This window comes from Hypanus sabinus, chromosome 7 (genome assembly GCF_030144855.1).
Source record: "Hypanus sabinus isolate sHypSab1 chromosome 7, sHypSab1.hap1, whole genome shotgun sequence".
NCBI lineage: Eukaryota > Metazoa > Chordata > Chondrichthyes > Myliobatiformes > Dasyatidae > Hypanus > Hypanus sabinus.
Genome location: NC_082712.1, coordinates 143,480,578 through 143,492,260, shown reverse-complemented (window position 1 = coordinate 143,492,260; position 11,683 = coordinate 143,480,578).

Genomic DNA, 11,683 nt, shown 5'->3' with positions numbered 1-11,683 from the left:
TACAATACTCCAATTCCAACCATGTGCTTATCCCCAGATTTAATGACCCCCATCAATTTGGAACCATGCCTTTAGCTGCCAAGTCTAGATGCTCTGAAATTTGCTCCCAGAGCCTCTGCCTCTCCATATCTCTTTCCTCCTTAAGATTTTACTTTTTGACAATGTTTTGGGTCATCTGCTTAATGTTTGACTGGATATCAATTATGTTCCTGTGAGGTATCTTGAAATATTTGCATCCCAAATGTACTATTTAGGTCCCTGTTGCTGTTCCCAGCTGTGGTCGGTAAAGATTGCATTTGTCATCCTACTAACATTTTACTAACGGGTGACGCTGACAGTCAGGACACTTGCCTGATTGCAAATTAATTTTGTAAAATAGTGCATGTGAATATGTTTGTTGTGGGGCATGTTCTACGGATAGGAGTATGTATGCAGATCTTCTTCGTGAAAGAACAGCTTAAGTGGGCATTCAACAGAAACAATAAAGCATAAAGAGCAAATACAAGAGTGCACAATGTAAAACTGCACTCTCCAGAACATTTACCCATGTCCAGAAATAGTTGACGATGCCTCATTGTTCATTATGAACTGAATTTGAAATTCTTAGGAATGCAAATTTGTTTAAAAGTATAACAAGTAAAAAAAAGTATAAAATCAAAGGAATAGAATTTCAATATTAATATATATGTTCTTTCGTTACTATGATCTTTAACAAAGTTTTCTTAATGGTGTTTCTATTTCTATTATTTTGATAAAAATCAATCATTACTATCTTTTCTAAACCAGCTCTTCTTAAAATACAGACGTTGAAATAAGTGACAGAAGTAAACATTCGACTTACAGGAGTGCTCTTCGGTGGTCCATACACAAATATGTCACAACAAGCATCTCGGACTCGAGCCTTCTCCCTGTGCTTTCTCTTCAGTACAAGTGTTCAGAAATAAGGAATTTTGTAGCACTTAGATTGTCATTTAATCTTTTCAGTCTTTCACTTCTGAATACAGTATGCAAAGGAAATAACAATGAATTTCCAGTGCATTTTGAAAAAGTTATTGACGTTTAGCTTTGTGCTAGTTGAGCTTTCCACAGTTGGTATGGAGTTTAAATGCTGTCAGACTCGTGAATTTGCTGTTGCATCTCCACAGTGTAATTTGTTGTAATCTCTGACAATCCCAGCATTTACACTTTGTGAAATTTGTTATTTTCTATAGCATAACAAATAGCTAGTCTGTAATTTTTATATTATATATTTTAAGATATGATCTAAACATAAAGATCTAATAAGATGTTCAAGTTACAGATGTAAGAACTATACCTGTGTGGAATTAAAATAAAATCATGAAGCCATACCACACAAGAGCAGAATTAGGGCATTCAGCCCATCAAGTCTGTACTGTTATTCACCGTGCCAATTTATCATTCCTTTCAACCCCATTCTCCTGCCTTCTCCCCATAACCTTTCATGCCCTGACTAACCAAGAACCTGTGAACCTCCTCTTTAAATATACTCAATGATATGGCCTCCACAGCCGTCTTTCACAATGAATTTGACAGATTCAACACCCAATGGCTAAAAAATTCCTTCTCATCTATGTTCTAAATGGATGTTCCTGTATTCTGAGGCTGTGCTCTCTGGTCCTGGACTCGCCCATAATAGGAAACATCCTCTCCACTTCACTCTATCTAGGCCTTTCAATATTCAATAAGTTTCAATGAGATTCCCCCCTCATTCTTCTAAACTCCAATAAATACCAGTCCAGAGCCATCAAACACTCCTTATACTGTACGGTAACCCTTTCATTCCTGGACTCATTCTTGTGAACCTCCTCTGGACCTTCTCCAATGCCAGCACATCTTTTCTTAGATAAGGGGTCCAAAACTGCTTACAATACTTCAAGTGCTGTCTGACCAATGCCTTATAAAGCCTCAGTAATACATCACAAACAAGAGAAAATCTGCAGATGTTGGATATCCCTTTCGCATGTCTTGGCCCAAAATGTTGACTGTACTTTTTTCCATAGATGCTGCATGGCCTGTTGAGTTCCTCCAGCGTTTTGTGTGAATTGCTCAGTAATACATCCTTGCTTTTATACTCTGGTCCTCTCAAAATGAATAGTAACATTGCAGTTGCTTTCCTTACCACTGACTCAACCTGCAAGTTAACTTTGAGGGAATTCTGCACAAAGACTCCCAGGTCCTTTTGCATCTCTGGCTTCTGAATTTTCTCCTTTAAGAAAATAGTCTATGCCTTTACTCCTTCTACCAAAGTGCATGACCATACACTTCTCTACACTGTATCCATCTGCCATTTAATTGCCCATTCTCCCTATCTGTCCGTCCTTTTGCTTCCTCAAGACTACCTGCCCCTCCACCTATCTTTGTATTGCAATAAACATGGCCACAAAGCCATCATCCAAACCATTGATAAATAACATGAAAAGAGGCTGTCCCAATACCAATCTTGTGGAACCTCACTCACTGGCAGACAACCAGAATAGGCCACTGCCACCCATCTCTATATATGTGAAAAAACTTTTGATATCTACTTTGATATTATTGGCTAGCTTATCTTCATTTTTCATCTCTCCTTTTTGTTCTTTTAAGTTGCCCTCTGGTTTTTAAAAGCTTCCCACTAATGTGTGCTAAACTATATGCCCCCTCTCTTTTGCTTTTATGCTGTCTTTGACTTCCCTTGTTGTCCACTGTTGCCTCATCCTCCCTTTAGAATATGTCTTCATCTATGGGATATATCTATCCTGCGCCTTCTGAATTTCCTCCAAGAAACTCCAGCGATTGCTGCAACACTATCGTTGCTAGTAATCACTTCCAATCAACTTTGGCCAGCTCCTCTCTCATGCCTCTGAAATTCCCTTTACTTCACTGTAATAATAATACATCTGGCTTTATTTTATCCCTCTTAAACTGCAGGGTGAATTCTATCATATTATAATCACTGCTTCCTAAGGGTTCTTTTACCTTCAGCTCGCTATCAAATCTGGTTCATTACACAACACCTAATTCAGGATTGCTCTTCCCTAGAGGTCTCAACCACAATCTACTCTACGGAACCATCTTGTAGGTGTTTCCTCTTTTGGGATCCAGCACCAACCTGATTTTTCCCAATCTACCTGCACATTGAAATCCCATGTGACCATTATAACATTGCCTTTATTACATGTCCTTTCTATTTCCTGTTGAGGTTTATATCCCACATCCTAACTCCTGTTCAGCTCCCTGAGACTGTTCTCTCCCCAACTTTTCCTACGCTACATTGAAGGCTGCATTGATGCTGCTTCCTGAACACCTGCAGAGCTGTTGATTTCATCAACTTTGTTTCCAACTTCCACACTGCCCTCAGATTTACTTGGCCCATTTCCGACAGCTCCCTCCCTTTTCTCAATCTCTCTCTGTGTCAATCCCTAGAGACAGCCTGTCTACTGATGTCTATTATAAACCCATGGACTCTCACTGGACCATACCTCTTCCCACCCTGTTACTTGTAAACATGCCACCCCCTTCTCTCAATTCCTCCGTCTTCAGCACATCTGCTCTCAGGATGAGGCTTTTCATTCTAGAATGCAGGCAATGTCCTCCTTCTTCAAAGAAAGGGGCTTCCCTTCCTTCACCATCAATGATGCCCTCAACCACACTCTTCCATTTTGCGCATGTCTGCCCTCAGCCCATCTTCCCGCCAACCCAGCAGGGATAGGGTCCCCCTTGTCCTCATCTACCACCCTGGCACCCTCCGCGTCCAGCACATAATTCTCCATCTCCAGCGGGACCAGTGGGATCCCATTGCCAAGCACCTCTTTCACTCCACACCCCACCCCCCACTTTCTGCTTTCCACAGGGATCTCTCCCTACGCGACTCCCTTGTCCATTCATCCCTCCCCACTGATTTCCCAACTGGCACATCCTTGCAAGTGGAACATGAGCTACACTTGCCCCTACACCTCCCTCACAACAATTCAGGGCCCTAAACAGTCCTTCCAGGTGAGGCTACACTTCACCTGTGAGCCTGTTGGGGTTATCTACTGTGTCTGGGGCTCCAAGTGTGGCCTCTTGTCTATTGGGGAGACCTGACACAGATTGGGAGACCACTTCACCAAGCACCTATGCTCTCTATGCCAGGAAAAAGCAGGATCTCCCAGTAACCACCCATTTTAATTCCACTTCACATTCCCCTTCTGACATGTCAGTCTGTGGCCTCCTCTGCCCCTGGGATAAGGCCACACTCAGGTTGGAGGAGCAACACCTTATATTCCATTTGGATAGCCTCCAACCTGATGGCCATGAACGTCGATTTCTCAAACTTCTAGTAATGCACCCCCCCACCAACTTTCACCACAACATTCCCCATTCCCATTTTTCTCTCTCTCTCACCTTCTCCTTACCAGCCTATCACCTCCCTCTCTCTGGTGCTCCTCCCCCTTTTCTTTCTTCCATGGCCTTCTGTCTCCTCCTATCACATTCCTTCTCCTCCAGCCCTGTAACTTTTTACCACTCAGCTTCCCAGCTCTTTACTTCACCCTCCTGCCCACCCTCCCCATTTCACCTATCACCCTGTGGTTCTTTCTCCTCTCCCCCTACTTCTTACTCTGACTCCTCATCTTTTTTTCTAGTCCTGATGAAGTTCTTGGCCTAAAACATCGACAGTTTACTCTTTTCCATTGATGCTGCCTGGCCTACGGAGTTCCTCTAGCATTTTGTGCGTGTTTCTGCTTTTAAAATGCTTCTCCTTATTTATTTGAGAGACCAATACGAAACTGGTTGTCTCTAATTATCAAAGGATGAAGCACTTGCTGTATGGATGAGTCATAAAACACTCGTTGATGTAAAATCACACGGCAGCTGCAGTATTGTTTTTGATGATGTACAGTCCTCATAGGAGGAAGTGATGTGTCTCTATAACTCTAACATCTGGACCCTGTTATATAATCAGCACGACCAAAATACATCTAATTGGGAAGCCAACATTGCAGAGTGGTCAATTCTACAACCAGACATCAGCAACTTGTTATCTCTGTCTGATCCTGATCACTAATAGAAATTTATATTTCTTCATAATCTGTAGCGGCCTGCTGGTACAGAATGTTGCCATACAACACTTAACAGTATAAATGGAAAATAAAATTGTCTTCTCCCATGCTACAACCCTCTGAAAAATCTCTCTCCTCAGATTTTCAATGGTTCAATTTAATATCAGAGAATGTGTGCAGTATACAACCCGAAATACTAACTCTTCCGATCTCTTATGGATCCATAAATCTACTAGATTTAATCAGTTCTTGACTGGCCTTGAGCCTTGGAATTTGATCCTTAAATCTCTCTTTCTGTCTATAGGATGCTTTAATTAAGTTTTAAATCATTTATTCTAACCTCTGTGATGAAGGGACCTGATGAAGGGTCTTGGCCCAAAACATCACCCGTACTCCTTTTCCATTGATGCTGCCTGGCCTTCTGAGTTCCTCCAGCATTTTGTGTGTGTTGTTATTCTAACTTCTCATTGAGATTGGAGTAAAACTTGTTTCATGCAACTGCCTTTGCATGCTTTCTGAAAAGGGTAAATAGAAGTTGTGTTTTTTCATGGCATGGACTTCTTCTGAATTGGGCAGTCATGCTTTGAGAACACATACTTTATATCTACTTGTGTTCCAATATCTGAAGACTTGAGAAACATAGAAAAGTACCTTTTGAATTCCTGGCCTGGATTTTGCAGTCAGCAGTGAGCTAATGGTACTCAGCGTTGATCTTTGCTTTGATTATGCTTGCTTAGTTGCCTTGTGCAATTCCCCTAGCAAGAACTTGGTAAAAACTGAGAAATTTTCACTCTCTCCTTTTGCAGAGCTCTGCTGATTTATACAACTGTATAAACAAGTATGAGGATTAAGATGAGATGTCCACAAATTCAGGCTAAACAGAGAATAATACACTTCCACAAACTAACAATGAGTTATCTAGGGAGAATTACAGCATTTAGAAATCATTTAAAGTTTTGATCACTATGGAAAAGATTTTAAAAAATACAGATTAACAAACCAGTTAAAATATAATATCTAGGTCTCTCAATATAATTTTTGACAATGAAAATCTTCATCCTTCATTCTACTGCCAAAATTAACAATATTAAATTTATAAGGCATTTATAATTTCTGCGATTTCTCTTGATGAAATGCATGAACCCTAGTTGCTTTTCCTTGTGCAGAATATTTTACCCATATACTACTTCAAAATTATGCCACTATTTATAAAGTACTTCACAGTAAAAATGGTATGGGTTGAATATTAGAAACCCTGTGCGTGTTTAGCTTGCAAGATTTGTTTTCATCATAATTTAATAATGGAATTTGGATGAGACCCTGTAGTTCTCACTTTGAGTTGTTCTACTTTCTATTTCAGAAGCTGGAACTTATAAATCACTGTTAAATTAACCCCATTACATTTTGGCTTCTGAACTGAAGCATGCTTCTCCCCTTCTCTTTATACTGGTCATTTCACCTCTCCACTCTTAGTCATGATGCAGGGTTTCAACCCTAAACATTTGACAATTTCTTTCATCTGACAGATGACGCTCAGCTGTCGTGTTCCATCCTGCAGTCTCGTGTCTCCAGGCTCTTGCCTCCTTTGAGAATCTGAATACTGTACTCAGGCCTCCATTTACCATATCACTGTGCATTCTCTTTTCAAGATAGGAAAGATGAGTTAACCCTTTAACAACAAAAAAAAAGAGTTCTGCAAATCATTTTACAGGTCTCTGCTGCTGTTGTTTTTACACAAGTGAACAACTAGAGCTGTGAATGCCCTGTCTTGGAGAGGTAAGGTGATTAATTTTTCAATGTGCTTATTCAGGTTCATGTTCCTGTTGTGTGATTGGGAGAATGTTTTCATCCAAGTTAGTCTCCCAGCAACTGGAAAATGAGGCAGTGAAAATAATTGGGAGCTGCCAGCTTACTAGAAAGCTCTTTTTATAGCACTCTGGTTGATCAAAGGAGCACGATGCACTCATCCACTCTATGTTGACAGCTTTAATCTCCTTTTCCCTGATCCGAGCTTCCCCCATGCACTTGTTTTTCTAATTCTGGAAAACTTTCAAACTCTCTCATTGGTTTTCTAGCCTGACATACAAATAAATTAAGAAGGACTATAAATCTGGCAGAAACTCTGCATCCCCGGCTACATTTGGCCTCCTTTCTTCACTTCCCCATTAATACCAGTGCCTTCCTAACATTACATTAAATCAAATGTTGTGGCGCTAAAGTCAACTCAGACCATTTAACCAATTGCTAAGTGTTTGCAAACTGTTTCCTTTAACTTTGATTTTGCTAATTCATATTGTTCATAGGGTTATGCACACAGTAACAGATCCTTCAGCCCACTAGGTGTGCACTAGCCATCAACCACCATTTACATTAATCCCATACGAGTCCCACATTCCCATCAACTCACTCATTCAATTTACAGCAGCTAATCAGCCTTCCTTAAGATGTTGTAGGAAACTGTAGCATCTTGAGGAAACCTGCACATTCAAAGGAAGAACATGTAAAGTACCAGAGGTCAGGATTGAATCAAGGCTGCACCACTATGCCACCCCAAATAGCCTTCCCAAACCACTTCCTTTAAACCACTAAGCATATTCATAATTGGTGTACCTTCCAAACAGCAGAGCACCTTCTGACTTCACTATAACTGAATGAGTTATTTGCAAGCATAAAGGCTTCGTTGCAGGAAGAAGTGAATAATTTATGGTGAGTTAACCACCTTCATCATTGTAATAATGAATGAAGAATTAATTGAGAGTATAAAATTTTGATTGATGTCTAGTTCTCCACATGTACACATTGGATTTGCAATTCTGTTTAATGGTGCTGCAAGGATAATGGTTATTATTGGTATTTGACTTAATTAGAATAATTAGTTTAAAAATCCAGTCCTTTGATGCAAGTATAATTATTGCTACCTAGTCCATTGCCTGTATTCAAGAAAGAGATTTGCGTGTTATAGTTTCTGAGGTGACATTGGATTGCGTAGAAAGGGAGAGAATTTAGAAGAATCAAGAGGGGTCAGTCAGCACATTTTGCACACCACTCTTCCTGAGGAGACACTGGATTGCATTGAAGGAGAGTGAGTTTAGAAAAAAGCCAGCGAGGCATTTGACACATTATGCATGTCACAGTTTCCAAGAAGACTTTGGATTGTCCATAATTAGGCACTTGGCAAGGTCCAATAAAAATAAGTTAGGTTTAAGTGGAGCAGCCATTGTGTGAGTGGGCCAGCGTTAGAATGGGGAGTTGGGACTTTGGCTCATTAAGGCTTCAGCGAGGAGAGGAATAGGCTGTAGGTGGAGTTTTTAAATCATTTATCTATTCTTTCTTTCTTATTGCACACTTTAGAGCAGGGGGATGCCAGGCAGGATAGTGGAGTGCTCCTCTTGTAGGATGTGGAAAGGCAGGGAGACCTCAGGCATCCCTTTCAACTCCTCTGCAAGAAGTGCATCTGCTGCAGTTTCTAACAGACTGCGTTATGGAGTTGGAGCTGGAGCCGGATGAACTCTGGATCATTTGTGAGGCTGGGGGGCTGATAGACAGGACATACAGGGAGGTAGTTACACCCAAAGTGCAGTACACAGGTAAACGAATGATGGGTAGGAGGGGTAAGGGGATAGGCAAACAGTACAAAGTACCCCTGTGGTGCAACAGGTGTAGCACTTTGGATACTGTGTTGGTGCGGGGGGTGAGGAAGTGGAATGACCTAGCAGAGGAAGGCCACAGTGTTTAGGTTTCTGGCACTGAGTCTGGTTCTGCGGCTCAGGGGGAAGGAGTGAGACGAAGTGAGCTGTAGCGATTGGGGATTCATTGGTTAGGGGAACAGAAAGGAGATTGCATAGATGAGAACCTGTTTCCTGCACAGTATGCTGCCTCATGGGTGTCAGGGCCAGGGACATCTTGGACTGAGTCCACAGCGCTCTTAAGTTGGGAGGGTGAGCAACCAAAGGTCATGGTCCACATTGGTACCAATGACATGGTAGGAGGGGTGACGAGGTCCTGCAAAGTGAGTTCAGGGAATTCGGTGTCATGTTAAAGGACAGGACCTCTATGGTTGTGATCTCAGCATTGCTATCCATGCCACATGCTGAGGGCAGAAATAGGAAGATCATACACTTTAACACATGGAGATGGTGCAGGAGGGAAGGCTTTAGATGTTTGGATCACTGGACTCTCTTTCCAGGGAAGCTTGGACTTGTACAGAAGGGATGGTTTGTACCTGAACTGGAGCGGTCTAATATCCTACTGTGAAGGTTTGCTAGTGCTGCACTTGTGGGGGAGGGGTTAAACTAGAATTGCAGGGCGGTAGGAACCAGAGCGCCAGAACAGATAGTGGAGTGGTTGCAGAGAAAATGTTGTTAAGCCTACATACAAAGTCAGGAATATAAAGGTTGAGATTGGTGGGACTAATGTTCTGAGCTGTGTATACTTCAATGCAAGAAGTATTGCAGAAAAGGCAGATGAGCTTAGGGCATGGATCAGCATTATGACATTGTAGCCATTAGTGAAACTTGGTTACAGGAGGGGCAGGATTAGCAGCTTACTGTTGCAGGGTTCAATTGTTTTAGATGTGACAGAGTGAGAGGGATTAAAGATGGAGTATGGCATTACGTTTCAGAGAAAACGTCACGACAGTGCTCAGTAAGGATAGACTGGACAGCTCAAGTGAGGCTTTATGGCTAGAAATGAAGAATAAGAAATGTATGATCATGTTATCGGGGTTGTATTATAGACCATCCAACGGTCCATGGGATCTAGTGGAGCAAATTTGTAGAGAGATCGCAGATTGTTGCAAGAAACATAAGGTTGTGAAAGTATGTGATTTTAACTTTCCACGTATTGATTGGGACCCCATAAAGTAAAATGGCAGGATAGGAAAGTGTTTGTCAGATGTGTTCAGGATAGTTTCCTTAATCAGTACACAGAAGTCCCAACTAGAGAGAGCGTGATACTAGATCTCATGGGTCTAGTACTCTGGTTGAGATTGTAAATTGGAGAGAGGCTAAGTTTGATGGTATCAAAAAAGATCTGGCAGATCTGTCAATTGGGGCAGATTGTTTTCTGGCAAAGATGTACTTTGCAAATGGGAGTCCTCCAAAAGTGAAATTTTGAGAGAGAGTTTGTAAGTTCCTGTCAGAATAAAAGGCAAGGATAACAAATTTAGGGAACATTGGTTTTCAAGAGATATTGCGCCCCTAGTTAAGAAAAAGGATAAAGAAATCTGTAGATGCTCAAAATCCAAGCAACATAAAAAAATGCTCAAGGAACTCAGCAGGCCAGGCAGCATCTATGGAAAAGAATAAACAGTCGATGTTTCAGGCCAAGACGCCTTATCATACTGATAAAGGGACCTGATGAGGGGTCTCGGCCTGAAACATCGACTGTTTACTCTTTTTCCACAGATGCTGCCTGGCTTGCTGAGTTCCTCCAGTATTTTGTGTGTGTTGCCAAAAAGGAGATGCATAGCAGATAGGAACAAATGAGGTACTTGTGTATAGGAAATGCAAAAGAACACGAAGCAATCAGGAGAGCTAAAAGGAGACATCTAGCAGACAAGTTAAAGGAGAATGCTAAGGACTTCTGCAGATATATTAAGAGCAAAAGGATAGCAAAAGTCAAAATTGTTCTTCTGGAAGATCAGAGTGTAAATTATGCATGGAGTTGAAAGAGATGGGAGAGATTTTAAATGGATTTTTTTTTTTGCATCTGTATTTATTCAGGAGACAATCTATAAAAGTGGTCATGGACCCTATACAGATTATAGAGGAAGAGCTGTTTGCCGTCTTCAGTCAAATTAGGATGGATACAGTATAACCCCAGGACGGACAGGTGTTCCCTCAGACCCTGTGGGAGGCTGGAGCAGAAAGTGTAGGGGGCCTAGCAGAGATATTCAAAAATCCTTAGCCACAGATGAGATACCAAAAGATTGAAGGATAGCTAATGTTGTTTAAAAAAGGCTGTAAGAATAAGCCATGAAATTACAGGCTGGGAGTCTGACTTAAGTTGTGGGAAAGTTATTAGAATATATTCCAAGAGACTGGATATAAGTACTTGGATAGATGGGGAGTGGTAGTGATAGTCAACATGTCTTTGTGTGTGGGAGGTCATGTCTAAACAATTTTAGAGTTTCTTGAGGAAATTACCAGGAATGTTGATGAAGGCAAGGCAATGGATGTTGTCTACATGGACTTTATTTAGCAAGGCAATGGATGTTGTCTACATGGACTTTATTTAGCAAGGCCTTTGACAAGGTCCTGCATGGGTGGTTGGTCAAGAAGATTCAGGTGCTTGGCATTCAAGGTGAGGCAGAGAATTGGATTAGAGATTGGCTTTGTGAGAAAAGCCTGTGAATGGTAGTTGATGGTTGTCTCTCTGACTGGATGCCTTTGACTAGTGGAAAGCCACAGAGATCAATGCTGAGTCTGTTGGTGTTTGTCATCTATATGAACGATTTGGATTATAATATGGTAAACCGGATCAGCAAGTTTGCAGATGACTTCAAGTTTGAGGGTATAGTGGAGATCAAAGATCTTTGCAGCAGGATCTGGAAAGATGGGCAGAAAAATAGCAGGTGGAACTTTATGCCAACAAGTATGAGGCATTGCATTTTGGAAGGACCAACCAGGGTAGGTCTTACATGG